The sequence below is a fragment of the Dermacentor albipictus genome, unplaced genomic scaffold (genome assembly GCF_038994185.2).
Source record: "Dermacentor albipictus isolate Rhodes 1998 colony unplaced genomic scaffold, USDA_Dalb.pri_finalv2 scaffold_15, whole genome shotgun sequence".
In the NCBI taxonomy this organism is placed as follows: Eukaryota; Metazoa; Arthropoda; class Arachnida; order Ixodida; family Ixodidae; genus Dermacentor; species Dermacentor albipictus.
Window position 1 is genome coordinate 3,803,766 of NW_027225569.1, and position 10,338 is coordinate 3,814,103.

Here is a 10,338-nt window from a genome sequence, read left to right on the forward strand (position 1 = left end):
GATATGGGTCTGAGGTTTTCAATTGCCAATTTCTTGCCCGGTTTGGGGATCATGATTATTCGTGCGTGTTTCCACATCGCCGGTACCGTACCTTGTTCCCAGTGTTTGTTGAGAAAGGCCGTGAGCGCCGAGATAGACTTGTCGCTCAGGTTTCTGATCATCGAATTTGTGATCTGGTCCGTACCCGCCGCTGTGTTACGGGTGGTGGCTGCGATGACCGCTCTCATTTCATTTTCGGTGATAAGTTCGTCCATTAGCGGGTTGGGTTGTCCTGTGTAGGGTGTTCTACATGGTTCTGCGGGAGGGCAAGCCACCCTGATGCGACAGAGGGAGCGCCTCAGCTTCACAAAAACTGGTAGGGCAATATTGGCTAGACTCAATATCCCAGCATATCCCATTTATCTCACAGAGCAGGCCGTACCTCTCCCTCCTTCGATGCGATCCAAAATTACAGTAGCCCCAATTCCAAAGAATATGCATCCAGAGTACAATAAAGAAAGGCGCAAAGCACGTGCACAACACATTCAATCAGCCTACTCTAATAACCATAGGTACAACACATACTACACGGACGCAGCTCTGTATGCAGAGGCGACCGGGAAGTGGTACCAAAGGAGGTACGCTTTGGCAGTCGTGAACGCTTTCAGCCAACAGCAAATTACCGCGTCGGCCACGGCAGGATCCCCAACCTCGGCTAAAATATTAGCAGTGGCGATCGCACTCGCTCACGCGGAGCGTTCGCAAAGGGACTCGGTCGTGGTCACGGACTCCCAGGAGACAAGTCGCATGTTTCGCAAGGGGCACGTGACTGCGGCTAGCCTCGCGATAATCCCCAACTCCTTCAACCACCATCATCGCCTACTCTGGTGCCCGGGCCACGAGGGGGTACAGGGGAACGAAAAGGCTGACGCGTTAGCTCGAGGGTTCACTAACCGAGCGACGGCGTCCTCTTCTAACCCCAACCACCCGCACTACCCCTCACAAAATTCCACCAATTTAAATGCCAAAGACATCCTTGCTCATCAGCGTGGAGTCCGAAGAAAATACCCGCCGCCTCACCCACAACTTAACGGGAAAGAGGCCGCCGATTGGCGTAAAATACAGACGGGGGTGTTCCCCCATTTAAAATTGCTAAACGCCATGTATCCCACTCGTTATAGGGCCAACTGTCCTTGGTGCGGTGGCATACCTACCCTAATGCACATAACCTGGGAGTGAACTAAGCACCCTCATAGTCCTAACACCAGTAGGACAATGGAGCAGTGGGAGGCATAGCTCGCCCGCTCCGACCTGGCAGGACAAAAGTCCTTAATTAGCCAGGTCAGACAGGCGGCAGAGGCCAGTGGGGCTCTGGACTGAGAGGCTCCGACCACCCCTCCTTCAAATCTTTACAATTACAATAAAGTTTCTATCTGTCTCTCTTCACGTAGTTTGCTCCAAGCTTTATTTTGTCTCCTCCGCGCCTCTCTACAATCGTCATTCCACCAGGGACCCGTCTTTTGGATGAAGTGCCTCTTGATTGAGGAATGAACTTTTCAGCGGCGTCAATGATAAAAGCGGTGAAATATGAAACAGCATGATCTATAGTAAAATTATCTATAAAATCCCGTGATATGTGGGTGGATTCCCTAAAACGTTCCCCGTCTGCTAAGGCCAGTTTCCAGCGAGGGAAGTGTGGATGCAAGTCATGTTTGTTGACGAAGTTCAGCGTTACTGGGAAGTGATCACTTCCGAATGGGTTTCTAATTACATGCCATTCAAAATCAGGAAAGATGGAAGCGGATCCGATTGCGAGGTCTATTGATGAGTACGAGTTATGATGTGTATTATAATACGGTTGTTCTTTCTTAATAAAGAGACAGGCACCGGTGGTTAAAAGGAAATTTTCAAAAAAGTCGACCTCTCGCATCGCATCGCGAGTCTCCCCACATTGGGTTATTTGCGTTAAAATCTCCCAGGAGTATATAAGGCTCGGGAAACTGGTCAATGAGGTCATAAAAGTCGCTTTTTTAAAGACACTGGTGCGGCGGTATATGTATGGAACACACAGTTACTATTTTATTAACAAGAATAGCCTGAACTGACACTGCCTTAAGGGACGTGTTAAGGTCGACGGGCCGGCAAGCTACCGCCTTGCCGGCTATTACTGCTACACCGCCGGAGGCATTAGCCTCCTCACGGTCTTTGCGGAAGATAGTGTAGTTTCGAAGAAAATTTCTATTGGTAGATTTGAGGTGTGTCTCTTGAACACACAGCAGCTTCGGATTATGTTGGTGTATTATTTCTCTAATGTCGTCGAGGCTATGTAGATGTCCTCGTACATTCCACTGTAGTATTTGTGTTTCCATTTTGATAAATGTGTTAGGTGCTGTGTGTTTAGGAAACGGATTAGTTCACAGGCGTTTTGAAGGCGCCGTGACGGGAGTTTTATCTCTTATGGAGCGATCGAGAGGGCCTCAAAGCTCCTGAGGCGCTGGTGGCGCCGTGTGGCTGGTGGTTGTGTCCATCGCCTCTTGCGAGGCGCTGGACACGCGCTCTTCCGCGCGCTTTGTTTGGCGTGAAGGCCTCCGCACGTTGGACGAGGCCTTCAGGGTCTCCTGCCTGGAGGTAGACGGCCCCGTCTGCGGCGTTGGCGTAGCAGCACTAGCTGCATCCGCCGGGGATGCTGATGGCGTCACTGCCGTCTCACTGGGTGTGGGTCGGACAGCCGCCGGAGACCGTTGTGGCGCTGCCCCCTGACACGCCACATCGGCAAATGTGTTTTTTGGCAGGTAAGATGCCCACCTGCATGTCTCTTTGAAAGATATGTTTTCTTTGACTTTGATTGTCACAATTTCTTTCTCCTTCTTGCAGGATGGACACGACCGCGAGTATGCGGCGTGCTCCCCTTCACAGTTTACACAATGGAGAGTGTTCACGCAAGCTTCAGAAGTATGTTCGTGGGCACTGGACTTCGCACAGATTTGACGGCCTCGGCAGCTCTGCGAACTGTGGCCGAAGCGTTGGCATTTGAAACATCTAAGCGGATTTGGCACGTATGGCCTAACACGGAGCTTGATGTACCCGGCCTCTACAGACTCGGGCAGAATACTTGAGCCGAAAGTGAATATAAGGTGTTTGGTCTTGATTTTTTTTTGCTGTCACGCCTGATCTTAATTCTTTTTAACATTGATAACGTTCTGGTCACTGAAGCCCTCAAGAGTTCATCCTCAGTGAGCTACAGCAAGTCATCGTCCGAGACAACACCGCGGCTTGTGTTCATCGTACGGTGCGGGGTTACAATTACTTGGGTTTCCCCAAATTACACTAGTTTTGTCAAGTTCTCGTAATGTTTCTGATCGCGGAGCTGCAAGAGGAGATCACCGCTTGCCATCCTCGACGCCTTATAACCTGGGCCAAAGACTTCAGTCAGTGTCCTAGAAAAAAAAATTATCCGACGATTACGATACTCCCTAATGCGAAATTTGAGCGCAGCTCTATACGTGTTTCCATTTCGCGATATTTTGAAGCAAAGAATTTGAGAGAGACATGTAGCAGAGTCGGTAATGGTCGAAAATCTGATCTGCGGATCAAGCGAGCCGGCGTTTATACATGACTCGTCAAAGGTTCCAGTGTGATCGCTGGTGCCGCACGGCTTCCAGAAAGTACTATACAATTCGCATAGCGCATACAATCAGATTAATAAACAATCTCACACAATAACAACCAAAACAAGCGCGAACGAGACCGACCCAACAGAACCAAACAGGCGCGGGCGAGAGCTTTGGCGCGAGCAGACGATAGTACGAAACGAGCGGATCGGCTGAGACCAGACACGAGTGCGCATCGAGCCGTAAGGAGGGTCCGCATGACACCAGCATCGCGCGCGCACGTCACTGAAGGGGCCGCTCTCATTGGTCTCCGCCATTCGCGGCTCGCGTCCTTCGTCTCCCACTCCAGCGAAGGGGGGCGGAGCTGGTTACGAGGCCGACAACGCCGACGACGACGCGAAACCCAGGAACGGACGCCAAAGAGCTGCGCTCTAAAAGGAATGATGAGATTGTTCGTACTGGTTTAGCTGGTTTTTCAGAGTGGATCACGTGAAAACGAGGGAAGGATTCTTTTTGCCGACCCAATAACTGGAATACTTCATCGGTGCGCCCTCTTTTCTGAGGGCGATCAGGAAGCGAAGGGAAGGATGTTGCCATAAAGGAATTGAATTTTCGGCAATAACGCCAGCCACCCACCATGGAGTCCTACAAGGGGACACTACAGGGACTGTAAGAACAGGTCTTGTACACGCCAGCTGCACGTCATCACTATAACCAAACATGAAATAACCTAGGTTGGCTATTCACACAAGGTTAACCCTTGCTGCCTGGAAAAACTGGAAGTAAAGGGAAGCCAGCAGAAGACAGGAAAGGTGGGAAGTGTGAGAAAGACGAAGGCTAGAGGGAGAGAGGACAGGAAAGGGCAACTACCTATTTCTCCCGGGTGGGTCAGTCCGGGGGTGCCGTCTATGTGAAGCCGAGGCCAAAGAGGTGTGTTGCCTCCGCCGGGGGGCCTTAGAGGTCCAAACACCCGGCATCGGCTCAACCTCCAGGATCCACCTTTCCCCAGACACGGCTAAGCCGCGCACGGCTACACGCGGGACAGTCCAACCCTCGTGTGCTCGGGTACGTGGTGTCGCAACACACCAAACGCCTGTTTACGCAGACGAACCTGCGGGGCCCCCCGTCGGAGATTCTTTGAGGAACAAGGAAGCACTATCTGCACTCAGAAACTCCTCTGTCGAAGCACCACCTATTTTATCGCCAGTGAGATTGTAGAAATCTCCCTCGCTGAGGGAGATTGTAGAAAGGGAGCGCACCTGCCTTTTGCTTTGCGTCTAAAAAAAAGCTTTTCACTGGACGCGAAGCAGCTGGCGCCATTTTGTGGGACGCTGCGCCAACTTGCGATGCTCTCCGTGGCTTCTGCGATCCGTCCACTGGCACGATGCGCTGCACGGTAACGGTGGCAGATGCGAACTCGCGTAGGCAAACTTTTTGCCCTATCGGTTAACAGGAACTTAGCAACGCAAATTTCATGATTATTTTGCATAGAAAATGCCACCCAAAAGGCAGAATTTCGATTGTTATTATCGATATGTGGTGAATGACATCGTTAAACACTGGATTTTTCTCATAGCCCTAATAAATAACTTGATACTCTGAAGTCGATATATCATTATATGCGGTGTCGTTATATGTGGACTGCACTATACTTGAAGTGAGTGACAGCAAGACAAAATTGCCTAATGCACGAGGCCGTTGTGAATTGCAAATTGCACGAGGCCGTTGTGAATATTCACGCTTTTGTTCCAGTTTCCGTACCCGCTCATCGTGTTCATGCGGCTCTTCGGGAGTCAGTTGGTGCTCACGCAGAATCAATAGGTCCTTGCCATTTCTCTGAGCGCCTTCCGGCTTCGAATACAGACGACAAACTTAGCCCATATTTTGAAATGGCACCTCCCTCGCCGTGAAATTACCCTTCTAGGGCACCTTGTCAACCCTGAGTGTATTTGACCTAGCCTGAACAAAATTCACGCTGTGCTAGACTTCACGGTTCAATGCTCGGTTAAGGAAGATCGAAGCTTTATTGGCTTGTGTTAGTGTTACCATCGCTTTGTTCAGAATCGCTTTCTCATGCAAACAATGGCAGGCCGAATCCTTCTCAACACCTCGGCCGCTGGTTAAAAAAAGATGCTGCCTGCTACGTGAGCCAGGCTGCAATGGGAGCAAAAGTCTCAGCCATATTTGAATTTTTGGCTGCTTGGCTGGACCAAACGGCGCTAGCTGTAGAGGACGGGATGTGTCAGTTTCCACGGGCGACGGCGTTCGAAGTGCTTTCTTCATGCATTTGTTGTACTGACCAAAGACAACAGTCCCCAGCTGGTGGTGTGGTAGTGAATCACAGCCCTATTGATTCACACGGCAGGCCACACCTTTTTCTTTTTTTTTTACCCAGCGGCCATGTCAGTACTCGTCAAACTCCTGAGGATGCCCCCAATTTTAGCTCATTTTGACCCGTCTGTACCTACCGAGGTCTGCACAGATGCTAGTGGCCACGGCATCGGTGCTGCTCTTGGCTAGATTCAGCATGGCCAAGAGTGCGTTCTCGCTTACTCTAGCCGCCTTCTCTCCACGGCCCTGTGCAATTACTCTATTACAGAACGGCGGTGCCTCGCAGTGGTTTGGGCAATAGCAAAGTTTTGCCTGTACCTATATGGGCGCCATTTCATCGTAATTATTTACTCTGTTGGCTGTCTTCCTCGAAAAACCCTACCGGGCACCTCGGCCATTGGGCATTGCATTTAAAAGAGTACACCTTCTTTATCATGTACAATTTCGAGCGTTTACACCAGGACGAATGCCTGTGCCGACATCCTCTGGACTCTCTGGACGCAGAGGTCGGAGTCAACGGCTGCGGATGTTTCTCCTGCACAACCCCGTCCTATACCACAGTGCTCCAGGGCAGCTCCTCATGGATCGCGGACGTTTCTTGTCTAGGGTCCTTGACAACATCCTCTGCTTGGGCTCTACTGAACATGAAGTCGCCAAAACGTATCATCCACAGAGAAACGACATTACACAATGACTGAACAAATGCCTGCCTACGTGTGCTAGCCACGTATGTTTCTGCAGACCATCGGAACTGGGTTGTGTCATGTACATCCTTTGCATATTAATCATCCCATCACGACACTGCACTGGCCACTCGCAGTTTTACATGCTATTTTGCCAGGATCCTCTTCTGCCCGGGATACTATAATTCCTTGTGGAACAGAGTCGCCTATCGCGTACGCTTGCGACGCACAGTGGCAGCACGGGCCCGTCAGATAGCTCTTGCTCGTCTCGCTGCATCCCAAGCTTCCCAAGTCTCGTTACGATAAGAATTAAACACCACAGGTCTGTCAAGCTTTTACCTGACTCCCTCGTACTCTTGTGGTCACCATGTTGTGTCGGCCTATCAGTAAAAAAGCTTCTGTCGCATTATTTATGTCTATATCGAATTATATGACAGCTTTCAGGTGTCATCTATGAGATCGCTCCCGAAGACGCTGGCCGGTCATATGCACAACCAAGAACTGATGCCGTTCATACAGCCTGCTTGAATCTCTACGTGCGAGCTGTGCCTGTGCCACATTAGCTTGCTCCGGGACGGCACTCTATCGTCGGTAGGGTAGTGTTGCAATGAAGACGACGAGCAAATAAAAAATTTATCCGACGATTACGATACTCCCTAATGCGAAATTTGAGCGCAGCTCGATACGTGTTTCCATTTCGCGATATTTTGAAGCAAAGAATTTGAGAGAGACATGTAGCAGAGTCGGTAATGGTCGAAAATCTGATCTGCGGATCAAGCGAGCCGGCGTTTATACATGACTCGTCAAAGGTTCCAGTGTGATCGCTGGTGCCGCATGGCTTCCAGAAAGTACTATACAATTCGCATAGCGCATACAATCAGATTAAGAAACAATCTCACACAATAACAACCAAAACAAGCGCGAACGAGACCGACCCAACAGAACCAAACAGGCGCGGGCGAGAGCTGTGGCGCGAGAAGACGATAGTACGAAACGAGCGGATCGGCTGAGACCAGACACGAGTGCGCATCGAGCCGTAAGAAGGGTCCGCATGACACCAGCATCGCGCGCGCACGTCACTGAAGGGGCCGCTCTCATTGGTCTCCGCCATTCGCGGCTCGCGTCCTTCGTCTCCCACTCCAGCGAAGGGGGGCGGAGCTGGTTACGAGGCCGACGACAACGCCGACGCGAAACCCAGGAACGGACGCCAAAGAGCTGCGCTCTAAAAAACGATCAGGATAAAGTGTGCTGTTTCTAATAAAACTCTTGCTTGGGCTAGTTGGTTTATGCTTGAAGTAGTAAAGGCAAGGCGCAGAAGACCAGGACTCAGGAAGAAGAGAACAAACGACAGGACCGGCGCCACTCACAACTGGGCGAGTGGCGCCGGTCCTGTCGTTTGTGTTCTTTCTGAGTCCTGGTCTTCTGCGCCTTGCCTTTACTACTTCGTGCGGTTTCTGCTAGTGCTTCGCTCGCCATGTATTAAGAGGAAGCTTCAGCTCCAGCACAACTACGCTATCTGCCAGCTCTTACAGTTGCTGGCGGATAGTGTCGAAGAAAAACTATTATATATAATTAAATAGAATATGCCATTATATGAGAGTAATTTGGACATTCGTGTTTCTGCGTTTAATTACTATTTCGATGTTATCGCATTAGCAGTGAGCGGTTATTTGCGCATAGTTTTGAGTAACCGAGTTAACGTGCCTTCACCAGCCAAGTTAAGCCGTGTTGGGCCTTCGAGCCATGACTGTGAAATCAACAACGTCTATAGCCAGATACAAGTCTGCAGTGAAACCCTGCCCATGCCCTCATAACCGCCATCCACTGTTCCTCCCCGAAATCTGCAAAGTCAGTATTTCAAACGTTTTCTGTTACCTAAATATGGCGGTAACCACAAAAATAAAGTTATAATCGCGTAATTTTCTACGTTTTCACTCGTTTAATGTAGCATGACAGTGAAAGTAATTCTTTATTGCACCGAAATAAAACCCTTGCTTCGTTGCAACTGTTTACTGTCAAGTTTCACTTCAGTTGGCATAGAAGTTTCATGAGTAAAACGGGCTCAGCAGTGAAATGAATTGTACCGCGGACTTTAGAACAGTGAAATGCTCAGATTCCATACACATTGTGGATGTCTGTTTCACAGCTCACCGCTTCCGTCGATGAAAAGTCTTCAAGAACAGCAGACACTCCGGAGGTATCAGGTACCACGCCATATTGAACACGTCGCATGACGACGACTTTGCTTCTGTGATTGGCTAGCGGAGTAACACAACGTCACGTGGTCCGTGTGCCTCGGTTGCCAACTGCTGTTTTTTTTTTAAGTTGTATCCGACTAGAATGAATCAATCTTCATAACACGCCAGTTGAGAGAAAGCGATAACCGCAGTGACTTCTCCTAACTTGCAAACTTAACGTGTTACTACGAATCGAACCCAGTTTGATGCTAGGTTAGAGCCGTCCCTTCGGTGGGTGCCGACATGTTTGTTGACGTTAAGCCTTTAGGGCAGCTTTTGGGGCAAACAAACTGGGCTACATAGCGCAAGAATGACACAACGACAAAGCAGGAACACGGGTGCTAGCACATTGTGTTAGCACGATGTCTATTCTTTTACCAAAGAAAAAGCTTGAATTTTTGGGCATAGTAGTCACATGACTGCTTTTCCTCCTTCCCTTCAGGGTGCATGTTCCAGTGGCGCCCCACTGAATATATATACATGCTCACCAGCTGCAATAAATCAATTGTTGAAAGCTGGCGCTCGTCCCGGGTTCCTGCTTTGTCCTTGTGTCATTCCTGCGCTATGTATCCCAGTTTGTATGTATCCCACCAACACGCCCAAGCTTCTTCCCTGCTAAATCTTTTGGGGCTTCTGCTAAGTAAGTGAAATAACGTGCTTGACGCACAAGCCAAACGAAGTTTGAGTCTCGAGCATGCGCAGTGCCTTCGACGCTATTTCTTTGGGGCCCCAAACGTTTGGGGCCCCTATTCTAAACTTCTGTATTAAGGCGAAAGCCTTAAGGCTACGTTCACACTTGGTCTCGGAGCAGGCGGAAGCGGAAAAAACTTGTTAAAATCTGCCCGCCTAGGCGGAAAAACGGGCGGAAATCCAGGCAGTGAAAAAATCGGTCTCGGACCGAATTTTTCGCCCTGGCGAAGCGGAAGGCGGTTCTGCTTCACCGGAAGCGGCACTAGCATGTAAACATCCGGTCGCAAAATTTAACACTGTCCGTTGCTCATCGTCTATATTTAGGAAAAGTAACTAGCTAAAACTGTCGAAACTATGTCTTCTTTAGCTTCCATGGTACGCGAGAGTCCAGGACGACACGTGCAGCTGGACGAAATGATAGCTTTTATTAATTGATGGATCAATGAATGAACGGATGTCTTGAAATAGTGTGCTGAACAGCGCCACCTCGCGGGCAAACGAGCGCAAAAAGCTGGAAGTGGGTGAAAGCGGCAGCGGTTTCCACTGCCGTGGCCCAACAAATGTGAACATCTTGTACGTGCGCGCAGAACATTTTCCGGTCGCTTGCTGTTTCCCAAGTATGAACGCAGCCTAAGCGGTTAATACCCCTGATGAGCTTGAATAAAACCCGTTGTCCGGCGTAATGGTACAAAAATTGTCATCATCAATAATGGCTCATACCCTCCCAAGCGAGCAAAAAATGCAATCTCTTGTCCCTCTCAATTCGGAGGCTGCAAGCACTCGGCAAAGTGAATCTTACAGTGCATG